Here is a 20,617-nt window from a genome sequence, read left to right as displayed (position 1 = left end):
TTATATTTGGGCCATGAGAGCTTGACTAACTCTCAAAACCATCCCACTTGGAATGGTGAGGGATGCACTTTCTGGACTTTGGGACGCTGCCATGTAGAAAAATCCACAAGACCTAGACACATCTGAAAACTAAACATCTGGGTGATTCCAGGATGGTGTGCTTCACATGCACATCATAGCATTTTCTTATCCACAATGCCCTGTAAACCTCCAATTTAGCTGGAAATCACACATTTTTCCCACATTTTTGTGATGGAACTCTTCCCTGTCACAGGCACTTGGCCCACCTACACAAGTGAGGTGTCATTTTTACCGGGAGACTGAGGGGAACGTTGGGTGGGAGGAAACTTGTCCCAGGGGGGTGATCCCACACAGAAATGTGGAAAAAAATAGATTTTTTAGCTAAATTTGAGGTTTGCTGAGGATTCTGGGTAAGAAAACAATGGGGCATCCACTCAAGTCACACCTCGCTGGACTCCCAAGGGTATCTAGTTTTCAGAAATGTCTTGGTTTGGTAGGTTTCCCTAGATGGCTGCTGAGCACAGAACCAAAAACACTTGTGCCCCCTCACAAAAACAGGTAGTTTTGTGAATGATAAGTTTGATGTGTCCAGATAGTGTTTTGGGGCATTTTCTGTCGCGGGCGCTAGGCCTACCCACACAAGTGAGGTAAAATTGTTATTGGGAGACTTGGGGGAATGCTGGGTGGAATGAAATATGTGGCTCCTCTCAGATTCCCGAACTTTCTGTCACCAAAATGTGAGGAAAAAATGTTTTTTTGGCCAAATTTTGAGGCCTGCAAAGGATTCTGGTCAGCAGAACCTGGCGAGAGCCACACAAGTCACCCCATCCTGGATTCCCCTAGGTGTCTAGTTTTAAAAAATGTGCAGGTTTGGTAGGTTTCCCTAGGTTCCGGCTGAGCTAGAGGCCAAAATCCACAGCTAGGCACTTTGCAAAAAACAGCTCTGTTTTCTCTGTGAAAATGTGATGTGTCCACGTTGTGTTTTGGGGCATTTCCTGTCGTGGGAGCTTGGCCTACCCACACAAGTGAGGTACCATTTTTATTGGGAGTCTTGGAGGAATGCTGGGTAGATGAAATTTGTGGCTCCACTCAGATTCCAGAACATTCTCTCACCAATATGTGAGGAAAAAGTGTTTTTTGGCCAAATATTGAGGTTTACAAAGGATTCTGGGTTACAGAACCTGGTGAAAGCCCCACTAGTCACCCCATCTTGGATTCCCCTACGTGTCTATTTTTAAAATATGCACAGGTTTGGTAGGGTTCCCTAGGTGACGGTTGAGCTAGAGGCCAAAATCTACATCTAAGCACTTTGCGAAAAACATGTCAGATTTCAATGTAAAAATGTGATGTGTCCATGTTGCCTTTCCTGTTGCGAGCATTAGACCTTCCCACGTAAGTGAGGTACCATTTTTATTGGGAGACTTGGAGGAACACAGAATAGCAAAACAAGTGTTATTGCCCCTTGTCTTTCTCCACATTTTTTCATTCCAAATTTAAGACAGTGTGTAAAAAAGACATCTATTTCAGAAATGCCCTGTAATTCACATGCTAGTATGGGCACCCCTGAATTCAGAGATGTGCAAATAACCACTGCTTCTCATCACCTTATCGTATGCCCATTTTGGAAATGCAAAGGTTTTCTTGATATCTATTGTTCACTCTTTATATTTCAGCAAATTAATTGCTGTATACCCGTATAGAATGAAAACCCATTGCAAGGTGCAGCTCATTTATTGGCTCTGGGTGCCTAGGGTTCTTGATGAACCGACAAGTCCTATATATCCCTGAAACCAGAAGAGTCCAGCAGACGTAACAGTAAATTCCTTACAAAAATGTGACCTTGCAGGAAAAAGTTACAGAGTTAAACTGAATTTCAATATTGTTTTAGTTCAGCTGTTATTTTCTGTAGGAAACCCTTGTAGGATCTACACAAATTATCTCTTGCTGAATTCAGAATTTTGTCTACATTTCAGAAATGTTTAGCTTTCTGGGATCCAGCATTGGTTTCAGAGGCTGAGAGCACAAAAAATAGTAAAAATGGGGTGCTTTGCAGTAAAATGCAAAATTGTGTTGAAAAATTGGGTTTTCTGATTCAAGTCTGCCTGTTCCTGAAAGCTGGGAAGATGGTGATTTTAGCACCACAAACTCTTTGTTGATGCCATTTTCAGGGAAAAAAACACAAGCCTTCTCCTGCAGCCCTTTTTTCCCATTAAAAAATAAATAAAACTTTGTTGCTGTATTTTGGCTAATTTCTTGGTCTCCTTCAGGGGAACCCACAAAGTCTGGGTACCTCTAGAATCCCTATGACGTTGGAAAAAAAATGACGCATATTTGGCATGGGTAGCTTAGGTGGACAAAATGTTATGCAGGACTACACAAACTGCCCCAAACAGACAAAAAAAGGATTGGCACCTGACGGGGAAAAGGCCTGGCAGCGAAGAGGTTAAACAAATACTCTCAAGATGCAATAGTTTATTCGGTCCACATTTGGGCCATTTAAAAGGTTTAAAAATATATACATACATACAGAAAGATAAAAACCATAAACCAATACACAGTAAAAGGAACAATAGTAAAAAAAGTAGGGGTCCAGTAGCTGCCTGAGAAAGATTTCATAAATAGGTGGGGTGAAGGAGGTGCTTGGAATAGTCTTTGGATCTTACCCTGTTCATAACCCTGAACAGTAAAATAACAATAACGTAAAAACTGTTGTGTAGCACATCTCTATATAAAATCAGGCATTGAAACTCCAGACAGTAAAACCGATTAAAAATTTAAGAAGTCAGACAGTGGTAGATGATGCTCTAGGTTAATTAGTTCTTTTGGGTTAATTAATCCAATAAATTGCATCTTGACAATTATAAAATTAAGTATAATTTTAAATTTATAAAACACTTTAGTTAAAATAGCTCAATGTGGCACTTATTCAGAGATACGGTCTTTTGGGCTCAATAAGTCGCGGTTTACAATTAGAGCCCAAGGCTAATATAACAGGATGCTGATTTACTATTTTCTAGACAGCTCTTCAAACAGTGAGTTAAAATCTAAAATAGTCCTATTACGAATTTTCCATGCTGCTGCCAGATATTTAGAAACAGCGCTGATTATCAGTATGGAAGTGTCGTATTTACATATTCTGAATAGACTGTTGCGGGATAGTGGTTGGAGTGTTCTGCACAAGGGAATAATCCACTTCCCTCGGGGACCTTTGTACAGAGGGCAAAAAAATAGGACGTGTTCAGCAGTTTCCTTGCATAAGTGACAATTTATGCATTTGTCCGATGGGGAACTGTTAGTCGACCAACCAGCCGTGTAGCTATTGACCGCCAATGTCCCGTACCTGAGCTGGAGTAATAGAGAGCGAGCACGGGCTGGTATGGGTAGATCCAGGGAGCTTTCAGGGAAGGGAACGTGTTTGACCAGCAGGAATTCTGCTGTCAGCCGACCTGACCCATTTGGACCGAGAGATTCCTCGTTGATTTTTGCCCAATAATGTTCTTTGATCAGGCGTTTAGCACTGCCAGGAATCATCTCGGGGTTCTCCCAGTACTGGGATAGACTCAATTTGGCCCATGCCGCTTTCATCTCCCTAAGCCACCGTACTTTTTCCCATCCGTGATGAGGTGGTAATAGTTCTTTGACTGCTGCCCTGTAGGGTTCAAGTTCATCTGTTTTCCATAGTCTGACCCAATACAGGAGTGGTCTTAGATATGCTATGTCTTTGATACTATTTAAGCCCAGGTCCAGTCTGAGGGGGAGCATTGGCGTGCCCCTCCCCAGTCTAGATATGTGTCTGAGGAAGTTATTTTATTTGATTTGGAGAGTATCCATCTGTCTGTGTAATCCCCAAAGTTCTGCTCCATATAGGGCCGCAGCACGGATTTGTGCTTTATATATTTCAGAGATAAGGATCAAAGGGGGGCTTGTGGCAGTACTAGCTTTGCGTCCTATTACTCCACATCTTTGGCTAATTGTTAGTGCCCCTTTCCTTATGGCTGGCTCCCAGCTGCCCTTGTCAGATAGTCTAATGCCCAAGTAGTCATATTCCATTACTCTCTCCAGGGGAGTTAAATCCATCTTTATGTTTGCGCTGAGCTTCTTGTTCGGGGCGCTGTATATCATAAGTTTAGTTTTCTTATGGTTTATGTCTAATCCATAGTTTCTGCAGTATACACCAAACTGGTTTACCAAGTTTTGAATTCCCATGGGTGATTTAGACAAAAGAATAGTGTCATCTGCGTAGAGTAGGCAGGGGACTTTGGTTCCAGCCTGCTTGGGAGAATCATTTGTGCAGTTTACTAAGTACTTGATACAGTTGTTTATGTATAATAGAAAGAGAGTTGGGGCCAGGACGCACCCCTGTCTAACTCCCCTCTCAATAGCCACTGGTTCTGTGAGATCACCCTTCTTGCCGTTCCTGATTTGGGCATAGTTATTTTCAGGTAGGCGGGTAATAAGTTTCAGAAGGCCATGTGGGACACCCATATTGGCTAGCGTCAGCCATAACTGGTTTCTGGGGACCAGGTCGAACGCGGCTCTGAGATCGATAAAAACTACGTAAAGGTTACCCCTTCCTATTTCTACAGTTTTCCATTTTATTGTTAAAAATCTTAGCACCTGATCTATAGTACTGACTGCTGGTCTGAACCCTGCTTGTAGATCAGAGATGGCATTTGTTTCTAAAATCCAGTCTTCTAGACAGGACAAAATTTGCTTTGCAAAGATTTTTTGGAAGTTGTCGAGTAAGGAGATTGGGCGATAGTTGGCAGGGTTAGAGGGGTCGCCTTTCTTAAAAATGGGGACTATCTCTGCTCCCAACCAGGAGCTCGGAACAGGTGCTCCAGCAGCTATCTCATTGGAAATGAGGTTTAAGTATGGGGCCCATACATCTGGATTCGTCTTGTAAAGGTCTCCTGGTATTTTATCAAGGCCGGGGGCCTTTCCCCATTTCATTGAGGCAATCGCAGCCTTGGTATCTGCCACAGTGAATTCAATTTTGGGGGTCTCGGTGGTCATGATATGGATCAGATCCCGGGAAGCAACATCGGTGGTCCCCAGGTATAATTGGGAAAAGTGGTCGGACCATTCTGCAGGGAGTATTGAGGCACCAGGCGAACGGTGTGGTTCATTGCTGGCATCAGCTACCAATTTCCAAAATTTCGTGGTGTCGTTTGTTTTAGCAGATTCCAGGAGGAGGACCCATCTTGATTCATCCCATTTCCTACGGGCTCTACCTTGTTCCTTTTTGTAGTCTTTTCTAGCTTCCCTTATATAATCCATCTGGCCACCTCTTAGGGCTCTCAGCAACTTATGCTGTGCTTCTCTGCATGCAGTGTTGAACCATCTTGCGTTAGAGTTCTGTTTAGGCTCTGTTGCCGACTCTTTAGTAAGTAGGGTTTTTAGAGAGTTAAAAAACAGTGTGTGGGCTGCTATAAGCCCACCACTATCTTTCGTGGGTTGAAGTATATATTCCATATGATCCGCCAGCTGCCTGTACACTTTTGCCAAAGTGGTTATGTCAGTGTTCAGGGATTTCCATCTAACATTTCGCCTGTTGTTGGTCAGTGCGAGCTGCTGTCCATAGGACTTGGGGCAGGAGGCTTCAAGTAGGGGTAGTAGGTTCCTGAGAGATAAAATCAATGGTTCATGGTCGCTTTCCTCATGTTCTGTGATGTTCATATCGACCATGTGGCCCCAAAGGCGGATGTCGAGCAAGATGTAATCAATCTGGCTCTTCTGCAACCCACGCCTAAATGTGGGGTGAAGGTTAAGATCCGAGCGGGAACGGCCATTGCAAGCCCGGAGGCCGTGTGCCAATGTAATGTCCATGAGCTGGTATGATAGTCTGTTGATTTTAGGTCTTTTGCTTGACACCAGCTGGGGGATGCCCCAGTGAGCATCTTCATCTTTATATAGTTCCTGGGCCAGCGAGTAGGGTTCAAAAGTGGTGTTAAAATCTCCGGCAATGAGAATAAAATGAGAGGGTGATTTATCGGTGAGAAAATTGTCTAAAATAGTCAGTGCGTTGGACTCATATTTATTGCCCAGGCTCCTATTATAGATGTTAATTATTAAAAGTGGTTTCTCTCTAAGGGATGGTATTGATAGACCCATTAGATCAGGGCAGCCCAAGTCAATTGGTTCAATTTGACATTTGAGAGAACAGCTGAGCCATATTAGCAGGCCACCTGAGGGTCTCCCTGAATTCGCCTTATTTGCTGGAACCCAGTAGCTTTTGTAACCGATTCTATATTTAGGCTCCAGCGCCCATGTTTCTTGGAAGAGACATATTTTATGTTTGTCTATAAATTTTCCCCATTCAGGGTTGTTCATTTTACTCTCCAGCCCGGCAATGTTCCAACTGAGGATGGTATCTAAGCCATCTGGTTTGTTATGGGGAGCTTCAGCCACAGGATTCTCTCTTGGGGCTAGGGTACCGTGGGGAAGCATTGTGCCCTTCTCAGTCGTGTCTAGGGTGCTTCCAGGCCCATCTAGGTCGGGGGGTGGCCTAAGCCATTCAAATACCTGGAGTAGAGGTGGGTCTGCGGGTTTGCTGTGATCTAGTGGGTCTGTAGCTAAGTTAATCTCAATCACCCTGCGCTCCTTATCTGTTCCCCCGATATGGATTTTAGAACATTTAAGATAGTCTGACTGGGCGAGAGCGGGAGTTAGAGTAGACTCACTAGTGTTGCTAATGGGAGTATATTCGGCCCCACAGTTGATTTGCCCTGTTTTATAAGTTTCATTTTTCCCAGCTGTAGGATAGTTTTTGTTCCAGTTGCTTGAACCTCGGGAATTAGGAAAAGTCATGTGTAATAGTCAATCGTTTTCGGAGAGTGTGGGCGAGGCAGCATTGCAACTTGGCTGGAAATCAGTTGGCATCTGAGCCCTAGGAAAATCTCTGGATGTCATTGTCACCCCCTTGAAGCCTGGTGCAGCTTTATGGGGGTAAAAGGCCTGAAGCCTGCAAAGTGAAGTGGCCCCCCCTAGGGGGTTGGGATGACATGCATTTAGGGAAAGCTGTTCGACAAGGGAAGGCGCATTAAAGTTAATAACAATACAGTCCCCAGTACCAGGGTTTTTGAGTGGACCCACCCAACCCACCCTCCTCACCATTAATATTGAGGGTATCATATGGAATGCGAATCTAGCATGTTTATGCAACCAATGAATAACCTTATTTTTCAGTTCTGTGAATGATTCTGGGATGATGGACTTGAGCTTAGGGACATTCGTAATAACAAGCACGTAGGGGCAGGCTTCTGGTGGTAGATGTAAAGTTCCCATGTTAGTTCCTGGGTCCCTGCGCATCCGATCTACTGGGATATTTGGGTGGGTTCTATTGAGTTTGGCGCCCGTGTTTGTGGAAGGGGCAATTTCACCAGTCCGCCTTAGGTAAAAGGAATCGCTCTTTGGGTACCACATTTTAGGGAGATTAGCCAGACTAGGTGTAGAGAGCTTCGCTGGTTGATGTAGTGAGTCTCAAGATGCATTCGATCTAGTGTAGAAGCTGTTTCCTGTTCTTCTTAATTATATTGATTTACTTTCTAACTCATTCCAGAGCATTAAAGGCATACATTTGCAAAGCTAACTGTGTGTAAGACAATTTACGATGGAATTCCTATTTTTTATAGAGCAATCAAGGTAGACATGTGATTGGAGAGGTTGAGAAAGGGTGTCACAATCACTGGAAAATTCATCCATTAGTGTCTGTGTACAGTACATGTGTGGACAAAAACCACAAGGTGTTTGAGGTCAAAGCATCATTTGGATAAAGATACAGACCCCGTTATGGACAACAGGGATCAATTGGATTCTATCCACAAAGGCAATCAGTTTGTCTTGTGCCTGGAGAGAGAAGAGCTAAAGGAACACAAATTATTTGTAGATAATAAAATTTCTTCTAGTTCAGGGAAATTGAACGAGCCCAATTCATAGGAAGATGGAAGGAGATAACTGGGGATACATGAGTTTTGGAAAGGTACAGGATTTCAGAATAGAGTGCGTGGATCAATCTACTTAGTTTCTGATACCAAAAATTCTGAAGTTCAGTTCATATGAAATGACTCTGGTAAACAAGGAAAGTGATGCTTTGTTTCTAAAAATAAAAATAGATTTGGTAGAGAATGAGAGATTTCTGATCAATATCGTTTTAGTGGAAAGAAAGGCAAAGGAATGAGACCAGTAATACATCTCTGAAATCGAAATGGCAGGGTAGTTTACAGGCATTTCCAAACTGTGAGAGTCCATGTGTAAAGGGATGGCTTAAGGAGAAATTACTATTTAATAAGATTGGATTTGAAAGATGCTTACCTTTCTCTCAGTGTGCATGGAGCACAGAGTCTGCCTAAGGTCCCAGTGGCAGAGGAAAAATGATGTACATGCCTCCCCTTTAGTTTGATGTCAGACCATGGTGCTTTAGGAAGGCGATGAGACCAATACTGGATTGGTTGAGAGGCAGATGTGTGCACCTGATTCTATATTTGGATGTTATTCCTATGATGTCAGTTATGAAGGAGCAGTCAGAGGAGCATACAGAACTAACAATTCTAATCATAGAGTGTTCTGTGTGAGCCGCTCACCTGAATTCCAGATGTTCTGATGGAACAATGACAATTCCCAATCTTGGGGAGGACTACGTGACTGCGATGCAGAGTACATTGCCCTCTCGCAAGTCCTCAAGAGAAAGGGGGTTTCGGGAAGAGAAAATGAGAAAATACCAGCTTCTGCTTCGTGGACTGCAGAATCAGGCTACTGGTCCCTGGACTGCGTGTCGTGTTGGGCATCAGGACTTCTGATTTCTCAATATACTGGATTCTTTTTAGTATTCTGGGCTGCAAAAGAATTACTTCATTAATATATTGAACTTGCATAAACTATAGTACATTGCATAATGTCACTTATTGTTGGCACATTGTGCATACATTTCTATATTGCTGAACAAGTCTCTTCCTCTTTTTACAATATTTTCAGAGGCTCTGAAGTAATGTCCAAACTAAAAAAAATCAACTTGACTAAAGGCCTTCATTGTGTTTTGGTGTAATCGCTTGACAATAATAGTTTTGATAAACTTGCTCTATTTCCAATCTCCTAATTCTCAGGGAAGAGCTTGTCTTTCCTTACTGTCTGTTTAGCAGTATCTTGGATTCCCACTCAAAAGATAAATCACGCTAGTTCTTATCATCATAATTTATTTAATAGACTTTTCCTTGAAATGAAGTTACTTGCTTGAAAATTTCAGAAGAACACAAATTGTGTTTTTTAACCTTTCTTATTTTCTCTCTTTTACAAGAAATACAGGGTCATAGGTAGAAGACGGAAGAGGAGAACTGGGACTCCTCAGGAAGCTCACCAACTAGAGGCTGGTCAGAGGATGAGAAATGCTGGAACTCGTCTGGAAGCTGGTCTGAGAACGAGGAACACTGGAACTTAACTGCAGGCAGGCTGGAGGACAAGGAACTTGACTTGCACTGGAACACAACTGGAGGAAGGCTGGAGGACAAGGAACTTGACTTGACTGGAAACAGGTCAGCAGAGTAATAGGTATGAAGCCAAGCAAGGCCTCAGACTCACAAGCCTCCTTAAATGATCAAATGTGCACATGTGCCTTTTGGTAGTTGATTGATTGTTAAGGAAACGATTGTGGCACATGTTCAATGCAGATCACATTGTGAAGAGCACATGTTATGGCAGTGACAGTTGGAGCAGGTGGAAAGACAGTGGGTTGCTTGTTAAGGAAATGAGCAATTATCCTCCTAATTGTGGCACATGTTCAGTACAGATCAAATTGTGAAGAACACATATTTTGGCAGTTACAGTTGGCACACATTTAGCAGGTGGGATACAATGTGCATAATCATCAAGCAATGGTTATAATATATGAGACATTCAGCAAGCATTGGTGATTGCTAACTTGATATTCACGGATGTAATGAATATACCCAAATAAGTTTGATAGTTGCAAGCAACAGCACCTTACTGTAATTAAGCTCTTGGATGTGCTAGGTTACCCACAACATAGAGTTTGTGCGTTTTGTATGCACAGGGGCAAATCATGACTGATCCCACGTCAAGGTTTTCAGTTATGTACATTGGACTGCATAATGTAAAGGTAAAGCAGACATTCAGAGAAATTAAACACATCATCTTACTGTAGAGAATCTGTCTGAGAGAGTTAGCAAGACTCTATTTTAGAAATGTTTGTTTACTTCAATTTAGGCAGTTTTTTAGCACCTCTTCAGTAAAGAGCACATCAAAGTTTCAAGGCTTATCATCTGAGAAAGGGGTAGAACTATTTCGTAAGAGATAAAGATGAATCAGGGAACATTAGTGAATTTGGATTGGTGTTTGGAAAAAATGGAGGCGTGGAACAAGAGAGCTATTTTAAAGATAGTTAACTGGGAGAGAGAGGTATGCAGATGCCAGCATGGAGGACTGGGGAGCAAGAGGTGGATCATTGATGACAGGGGGAAAGTATTCAGACAGCGAGTGTAGTGTCTTGCATGATTTACAAAAGGAACCTCTCTGGCTTCCCGAGGACTCTGTGTCAGTGTGACATAATCGCTAGAATAGATTGTAATGAAAGCTAGGTTTAGAATGGTGGAGTTCATGGGTACATGCAAAGGAATAAAGACTTGTGAGTTACAGCTCATTGTGGGACCTAGTTATTCAACGGGTACCATGCGGGGAATATGCTACAACTGGTGATGAGATAGGGGATAAATAACCCAATGAAGAAAGTGCTCTCCTGGAGAGTTTGCTTTGGTCTAAGCAAACTGCTTATGCATGCCATGTGTGCCTTCGTCGAAGTGCTGAGTTGACGCCAGCTTCCCACTCACATGCTTCACACCAGCTGGAGTTGCGTCAAAGCGCAACTCCAGCCGGTGTGAAGCATGTGAGTGGGGAGAGAGCTTTACAGAAGTCTACGCATCGTTGGCCAAGAAATTATGAACAAGATCCCACAAAAAGGTACTGCCCTGCCACGCAAAATAAAGTTATACAGTATACAGAGCATTAACGCTGAAGGCAGATAGAAATAGGCTTATAAAGTACAGATAAAGACAATAATAAGTTGTCCTACATTACTACAAATATTAGCGGTGGCTGACAGAACAAGTAAAAAAGCAGAATACTGTTATTACTTTTACCCTAGTCTTGATAAGTGGAACATTACAACCTCAGCACCTTGTGGGAGACTCAAGAAGAAGCTCTCGGGTTTTGCTTACTGAGCTGTACAATTCCCAAAAGCAGTGCACCATCAAACCTGCCGGGTGGCAGCTCAGAACAGCTTCAGAGGTCTCTATGAGTGACAGGGCTCTAATGGGGAGCAAGAAGAAGGTCAAAACTCAAAGACTGTCCTGGATGACCCAGAAGCTGAAACATCATTGGGCTTTAGTGATGATACAGATTTAGAGGGACAGTCAAAAGCATTTGACAGAGCTCCACCCTCGACATCAGCCGCTCCCATGAACAGTTACAATGCTGACACCCTCCTCAAACCACCACTGCCAAAAAGCAAACTATTGGTGATAGATGAATGCATGGATAGATGCATTTGAAGATTTCATAGATGCATTTGAAGAGACTGATAACAGGAGGATTATCAAATGTCTCAAAAAACTTGCTGGTGATGGTGTGAAAGAAGTCATAAAGAAAATACCAAGAACTGACAATGAAGTCACACGCTATCAGATTCAGAATGCATTGAATCCACCCATCATACATGAATTCTCCACTTTGGAGAACTCTCTGACATCAGTGAAATATAAGAAAACAAAAGTACAAACACTGATCAATGTGCTTCAATATACAGCGACAAATGCCTGCTTTTCCTAGTTTCAACATAGCTGCTGACAAGGGCCTGATTTGAGTGAATTACAACATGAATGCTCATCACGAAATGAAGTCAATTTCCTTCATTGTTTCATGGTTTAGGAAAGTTAAAGACTATGAAAGGAAAATTGCATACTAATGAGGATGTCCATCCTGTTACACAGAGACTTAGACGAGTTGCTTTTCATTTATAAGAAGATGTTGAAAAAGAACTTGAATCATTACTAAAACATGGCATTAATGAACATTTCCCGGGTCCTCCTCACTATCCTAAGAATTAGGAGAGAAAGAGGAAGGGGCGGTCGTTTGCCTAAGGGCTGCAAAATTATGAAACGCTTTCCCAGTCAAAATCTGGTCCAATAGTAACCTAATAAGTTTGAGAAAACAATTAAAAAGCCACCTGTTTGCATAAGGCTGGGTCAACACCCTTAGATGAGGTAGATTTCAGTGCTTTTTTCTGCGATGGGATGCCCATGGGTTAGATAGCTGTTTGTGGTTACAAGTGAATTCAACATAACCTAAGAATTGTCATTTTGCTGTGGATACATTTGTAGCCCCTTTGGCTACCCTAGCCTTGCTAACTGCTGAATGTGACTATCTAACTGGGCCATGTAAGGTATCATATTGACTGTGGCCTCAAAGCTGACCTGATACCCTGGTCAAATTTTATATCACAATAAATGTTTTGCAACATTTAGAAAGTTGCCACTTTTGTACTCCAGCTAATCCAGCGGCGTAACAGAAGCCCTGCCACACAGATAGCTTTCTGCCGACCTCAGGAGACATGTGAAGGACTCCCAGGCTCAGGAACGAAGGCATTTGCTGCAGACTGAGGTGTTACCTCCTCTCCAAGGATGGCCATTCAGGGTAATATCCCAAAAGGCAAGCTTCAAAGGGGAAGCTGCCTGTGTGAGAGAAGGAGTGATAACACCCCTGAGCAGGATGCCTTTTGCTCCTGCAGACAAAGTGAAGACAGGGGCAGAGAGGAAAAACCCATCCCCAAACTCGTGTTTTTTTGTGGGCGTGTAGCCCTCTGGTAGCCACACCTCTAGGGTGGGCTACTAAGCTCCTGTTGACTGGAGAAGTCAAACTTTTTAAATGTACAAACTTTTTGTTGAACACTGCTTGTTTGCAGTTGCATTTAAATGTGATATCTTCTGTAATATGTATTTCCAGAACCCTCCAATGGATTTTGTTCATCAAGGTCTTTAAAAATTCTTATAAATGTAATTGATTTTTATAAATTAGTGTCTGACTTCTTCTATGTTGTGTGACTTTCCTATTTTGTTGTTTGGTGCTTTTAAATACTTTACACTTAGGCCCAGATTTTTACTCTGTTTGCACTGAAATAGTGTCATTGTTTTACGCTAACTCAGTGCAAACTTAACTCCATATTTATATTTGGGCACTTGACAAGTCTAGCACCAAAATATTGCAGTTAAAGTCATTTTTGGGATGCGTGAACCTACCTTGCGTCAATGAGATGCAAGGTAGGCGTTCCCGTCCCAAAAATTACTCTAAGGCCATAGCGCCTTATTTATCCTCCTGTGCAAAAATTGTACACGGGAGGGAGGCAGACTGAAATAATGGCACTAAGAGGGTGGTGGGCATGACAGGATTCATGTGGTATGAATGCTTTTGCATCAAGAAATGACTCTAGGCTGGTTAGAGTCATCTGTTTTTACTCTAACCAGCTTAAAATCATTGTTTGGTGCAAAGCACCATTTTCCCATACCGCCACCCCCATCCGGCTAACATAATTTTCCTGACGTTAGCATACCCTCTGTGTCGGCTTGCACCATTCCATAGATTTGGCGCCCGGCTGGCGCTCAAGAATGATGCTATACTTTTTGAAGCAAAACTGCGCTTGTGCTGTTTTTTGTTAAAAAGTATAAATCTGGGCCTACGTTCCTTTGCCAAGCCTTACTGCTTGCAACCACAGCTACCCAGTGTTGAGCTCATTTTTAAGGAAACAAGCATGACTGGACCCAAGATGATATTTGAGAGTGTACTGCATCATAGGGCTGCATGTCATAATATATAGCACAGCCAAATCCTCACATGGTCGATAAAAGCTTGGTTTCCAGAGCTTATGTGTCTTAGAAGGAGAACCAGCAATATTGCCATGTAATCTACGTCCACTTCAGTACATAGGATGTATCTGGTATGAGTTAGTGCTGAACTGTCAGATGCAGGTCATTGCCTGGAAGATGTTTGGGGAGTCTGGACAATGCCAAGCTTATCAGCAGAGGCACAGAACTCATCAAAGATTCACAAGCACCAAGTACAGTGGAGGCCCATAGGTTGGCCTGGAAACACTGAGGGGGTCATTCTGACCCTGGCGGTAAATACCGCCAGGGCCGGGGTCGGCGGTAGCACCGCCAACAGGCTGGCGGTGCTCCGCCGGGCATTCTGACCGCGCGGTACAGCCGCGGCCAGAAGCAGAAAGCCGGCGGTGTACTGCCGACTTTCCGCTGCCCATGGGAATCCGCCATGGCGGCGCAGCTTGCTGCGCCGCCATGGGGATTCTGACAGCCCATACCGCCATCCTGTTCCTGGCGGTTCACCTGCCAGGAACAGGATGGCGGTATGGGGTGTTGTGGGGCCCCTGGGGGCCCCTGCAGTGCCCATGCCAATGGCACGGGCACTGCAGGGGCCCCCGTAAGAGGGCCCCACAAAGAATTTCAGTGTCTGCTTTGCAGACAATGAAATTTGCGACGGGTGCAACTGCACCCGTCGCTCCTTCCCACTCCGCCGGCTCCATTCTGAGCCGGCTTCCTCGTGGGAAGGGTGTTTCCCGCTGGGCTGGCGGGCGGCCTTTTGGCGGTCTCCCGCCAGCCCAGTGGGAAACCCAGAATGACCGCCGCGGTCTTTTGACCGCGGTACGGTCTTCTGGCGGTTCCCGCTTGGCGGGCGGCTCCCGCCGCCCGCCAAGCTTAGAATCAGGGCCTGAGTTTGTTAGTTTTTTGAGAGGAGTTTAGATACTGTTTCAGCACCTGTAGTTCAGGTATTGAATGTTCTAGCAGTGAGTTTGAAAAGAGGAATTTCCTATAGCATGGTAAATCTTTACAGGTCAGCCATTTATACAGGTCATGTCTTCCAGGATGGAATACCAATAGCAGTGAAAGTTCTTAATAAAAGGCTCATAAGGAGTGCACAGTTAGAGAATCCAACATTTGCTGTATTCATCTCTGTGGAATGTGAATTGTGTGTTAAAAAAGAAGGCTGAATCAGATAGGAATTAATCCTCATCCTTGCAAGCATTAGCCATGAAGTTTGAAATATTATTCTTTAATTTCTTTCAGACAAGTCTCTGATGCTAGAGCTTTTGTTGTGTTTTTGAGAAGCTATTACCCAGAGGGAACCTATTTCTATATACAGGGAAGAACCTAAACCATGTCAAAAACATTTTTGTCAGCTTGAAGGATTGTCAAATTTTTGTCAGTGTTTGGGTTTTTGAAAGAGTATGAATTCAGGTCTAAGGACTTGAGGAGATCAAGAGACTTATAATTAGTGAGATATTTTAAGCATCCACACTGCGCAGCTTCCTCACCCAGGTAAGCAGAAGGCAAGAAGGGTTAAAGAGGTTATGAAGGAATCAGGGTCTAGGACTTGTAGGCATATTATGCTTGAGGTGCAATGGCAAAGAAAAATGAACTGATTGGGCTGTTGTTTCTGTTTTTAAGAAATTTTGATTTACACAAATTATCCTGCTGTGGAGAATGTCATGGCAAAGCTTTACTCATTGCATAATATTAGTCTCCTTACCTTGCCATAAATGCATTTTGTTCCAGCCCTGGTAGGAAGACAATTATGGTCCCGATTCACAAAGGTACGTCTAAGTTTAGACCTAAAAGCTAACTTTACACCTGAAGTCTAATGACCCGATTCACAAGGAAAACTTAGACTTTTGCTCTAAATGTTAGTCATTTATGAGCACTAAGTTTACACCAAAAGTCTAACTTTACTACTTTTTGGCATTTACAAATGTAAGTTACCACTAGCAACTTTACTACTAGTAGATTTATTAGTAGTAACTTACCTTTGTGAATACTGGAAAGTGGTAAAGTTAGACTTTTGGTCTAAAATGTAGACTTCAGGTCTAAACAAGGCGTCAAATTCACAAAGGTAAACTAAGACCTTTTGCTACATTTACATCAAAAGCCTAAGTTTATGATACAATATTCACAAAGGGCATTTACGAGTAGTATCATTACATCTGCTCTCAGGGTAGAATCTCTGCACTTGGGAGGGAGTTTCTGCCCTAAGGGCAGAATATCCACACTCATGAAGGAGATTCTGCACTCTGGGTGGAGGAAGTTGGCTATCATCCTGCCATACCTGTGTTAGTGCCTGCGAGCCTCCCACTCACCTCTAGCTGAAACTCCTTAGTCCAGTAGCCAATCCCAGCTTTGCTGCAAACATAAAAGCAGAGCTGCTACAAACAAACCCTTTCAGATCAGTCAACATGTCGCTAAATGTCTTTGTTTGTTTGTTCCTTTCCATGAAATAGGATGGTTGGAAGATAAGAAGGAGGAGAGTAAAGATGATTTTTAGACAAAGGATAAACCTTTCGAGATTTTTTCTTGTTACAAGGTCATTACAGAAAGTCTCGGGTGACTTTGTGGGCATCTCTCAGGCAAGCCAGTCCTGATGCTTGCCTCAGGTACTGAGCAGCATCAATAAGAGAGCCCATCTCCACATGCAATTGCCCCATACACTGGCAAGAAAGCAAAGGGTAGCTAGGGATTTCTACCTCTTTCCTGCATCCCATGTGTGCTAGGTGCAATTGATTGCACCTATATGGCACACATATTTGGCAACAGACATCGCTGGCACTCTGTCAACATGCAGAGTGTCTATGATGCCAATGGTAGCTTTACTGATGTGCATACAGTGTTCCCAGGCAGTAGCCATGACAGCTATGTATTCCGCAGGTCACCTCTGCAGATGGAAGCAGGAGAATTTGGCAATATATGGCTACTGGGTAAGTACCAAACACCACACAAGTCTGATATGTATACATGTTTTTAATATGCACAACCAATTTATAGCACTAAAGCATGTACCATTTCATTCATGATGCACTGTGCAAAAGGGACATGTACTAATATTACCTCATATTCCTCATCAGGTGATGTTGCATATGCAAGCTCTCCTCATCTTCTCACACCATATAGATGTGCAACCACTGTAGCTCAGCAGAGGTACAATTGGGTCCACACATGTACACCAGACATCATAGAGCCCAGTTCTGGTCTCCTGAAGTCAGGATTCACATTTCTTGACCATATGAGGGGGAGCTGCTATATTTCCCTCAAGTTGTGAGCAAGATTATAGTATTCTGTTGTGTGGAACTGGCCTACACATACCTCTGGACCCTCAGCTAGGTCTGAACCTGTGCAACTGGGCCATTGTACAGTACAGAGGGAAGGCTATGCAAGTGTATGACCAGCTGGTCTGTTGTCAAAGATGATAGTTGGACATTTAACATTCCGTCCATAAATCCCATCCTGAAATTACTTGGTAAACATATATAACGTCTGGAAACAACAGCCATTGACATGACTGAAAAGATTGGCCATGAAATATTTTATGTGCACATCAGTGATTAGTGTGGACAACGTCTCTGAGGGATCCATTGCCTCAAGGGATTAAATGTCAGTGCATATGTGAGACCTCCCTAGACAATTTGACAATAGGGCCCTAATTCGCAAAGGGCCTGTCTGGGGACAGTTGTGAGGGAGTCTATGTACCCAAGGCGGAATCGCTGCACTGTGATTTCACAATTGGGGGGCCTCAACCACAGAGGCGGAGGCCATTTGTGAATCAGGCCCCTTGTATGTGTGTGTGCTTAAAATCATGTTGCAGTGTGACCATATGTCTGTCATATGTACACCATGGTTCAAGTGGACCTGTGTAATGACATGGATAGTCCATACTCATAGCTGCCATGTTTGGCAGCTCCATGAGTGATATGCCACTCCAGGCCTGTTGGAAATGTTTGTGGAAACTGGGACTTGTGTTCCTGTTTCACTATGGAATGAAAAATATTACAAGTCCCAAAATTCAATGTAATCATCTGAGCTGGATCAGCACATCATGAATAGACCTTGGAAACTTGGCAGGGCTGTACGATTAGAAACTGTTTCCCACATGAATCGGACTAACACCTACTGCCCCCAGTCAAACATTCAAAAATTGCTTGGCAGTGTGTATTGTGTGTAATGCAGCATCCATCCAGCATGCAGGTCTAATGTACCCCTATAATGATATGTCACTGTCCACTCTCTCATGTTAACTTAACAGGTATCTTGTGAGATATGACATGGAGTGGCTGCTGCTGTGTGAGCTGGTAATGTTCTACTAACATCTCCCCTACCTTGCTTTTATGGCACATCTATTCTTATTGCAGGTACAAAGACACACTACACTACATCTGGCAGCAAATTAAATCCAGATCCCGTTGTGCACTATAGAACTCATCTGTCCCTCTGGGCCCACATATTGCAGAGGGTACGTATCAAGCACCGCCTCAGTAAGTATGGTCATATTAGTATCACAGAATGTGTGGGTGCCTTCTCCTCATGTCCCTCAGCCATGTTGGGGGATGTGGGCTTGGCATGGCAGAGGATCCTGTTTGGAGGTGAGGATGACTCAGAATGACCATAAAATGGATGCCTGCACCACCCTGTATTGAAGGGGGTTGGAAGTGCTATTCTCTTTGATGAAGGATGAAATACAGAAACACATAGAAGGGCCTAATTCACAATTGGCCCCCACAGTTGGAACTTTCATTGTGCCCTGAGTGCAATGATTCATTCCCCATGACTGAGGTGCCCTTGCCATGAGCATGGAGGCCCTTTGTGAAACAGGCCCTATGTGTCTAGGGATAAAGAGCACTACCTGCTCCAACTTTGGTGAATCACTGCAGTCAACTTTGAAGTTAGTGCAAAATCTGTACTGCATGTGCCATAATGTAAAGGGGCAAAGTGTGCTGGGGTGTGATGTAGTGTGTACCCAAACACTCTTCCTTTTCTGAATTTAACTTTGTTTTCCATCCTAAGTGCGGAATCTCTGCCCTGAGCCTGGAGAGTCCCCACTGGATGTGGAAATGCCGTAATTAGGCTGGAGAACATGAAAACGGGTCGGAACCCAATGTTTTCATACAGGAAATGACAAACAGGACATTCAATCCAGGGCATTTATGGCAGGAAGTTGCAGATAGCCATTATATGGTTTTTCCAAGTTATCCTCAGCTCCCCACCTTCAAATAAGATCCTCTCTCATCCTGAAGCTCTGTTTGACCAAACTGCCCCCAGCATGACTGAGGGATTTGATGACAAAGCACTCCCTTTCAGTGAAGATGAATTGAGCACATTAGCTGGGGGATGCTTGATAAGTACCCTCAGCTTTATAGGAGGACAGAGGACCAGCTGAGCAATGTAGCACATACTAGACTCAGGGTTGACATTGCTGAGCTCTGCAGTTCAGTGAGCTTGTACCACCGGCTGGCCAAAACATGCTGCAGGCGCTGAGAAGTCCTGAAACGCTGGCACTGAATCAAGGCCCTGGAAATGTGGCCTGTCCTCCTACACCCAGTTGCAAAGGCCCCACCTTATGCCACTGTCCAGGAGGGTCCTAAGGGCAGCCTGACCAACCCTCAATGCTAAGCTGGAGGTGTAGGAGCTGTGGAAAGTGGGGAAGTGCATGACAAGCATTATGTCTGGTAGTATGGTGTGAGTGGTGACAGAGCTGTCATGTGTCTTAGGTCACAGTTCACGTAATCTGAGTGATTCCTGCAGTAGTCATAAGGCCAATGCCTCATTGGAGCACATTGAATGCACTAACCAGAGTGCATTCTGGGGCTTGTAGTGTTCTGAACACAACTTGGGAAATTACCCTCACATTTCCATCTGATTGAGTAAATGCACTGCCAACACCATGACTGGTGAACTGAGGGCCTTATAACTGCTGGGTTGTCATGGAGAAAGAATGGCCAAGACAATGTTCAGTGGGGGGCTGAAAGGCCTTTGAGTGTTGTATACTGTATCATGCATGCGTTTTGTGTGTTTCTTATGTCACCATTCATGTAATCTGAGCGACTGCTGCAGTAGTCATAAGGCCAATGCCTCATTGGAGCACATTTAATGCACTAACCAGAGTGCATTCTGGGACTTATAATGCGCTGAACACAACTGGGGAAATGCTTCGCACAGTTGCATCTAAATTAGTAAATGCACTGCTACCACTATGACTGGTGAGCCAAGGGCCTTATAATTGCTGTGTGCAATGCGGAAGGAATAGTACAGTCAATGTCCAGTAAGAGGACAAGAGGCCTTTGGGTTTTGGATGTTGTATCATGCATGCCCTTTGTGTGTGTCTTTCCTGGGTGAAATATAATATTATTTGCTAAGAAGTGAAGGCTGACTTTGTGGTACTTGTCTCACTCAAAATGGTACCAACATTTCCAAGGGGGCGCAATGCACACGTCTTTCCAACAGTGGCTTGTATGTCATTTGCTGCGTTTAGGTGGCTGCACTAAATATGCCCATGTGTTAACCAGTGTACAGCATTAACAAAGCAGTCTAGAGATCCTAAATGTGGCACTTGCCATGTAGAGTGTCTAATGTTGTCAAGGAATATTCAAATACTTAGATTCACATCTTAGCAAAGGTCATATCCAAGGTCTTGTTTGTATAGGTACACCCATTCCAGCATTTGTGTTGTGTAAGATAATGCTACAGAACAGGTGACATTTGAT

Source organism: Pleurodeles waltl, chromosome 3_1 (genome assembly GCF_031143425.1).
Source record: "Pleurodeles waltl isolate 20211129_DDA chromosome 3_1, aPleWal1.hap1.20221129, whole genome shotgun sequence".
NCBI classification, from domain to species: Eukaryota; Metazoa; Chordata; class Amphibia; order Caudata; family Salamandridae; genus Pleurodeles; species Pleurodeles waltl.
Note: the sequence above shows the minus strand (reverse complement) of the source record.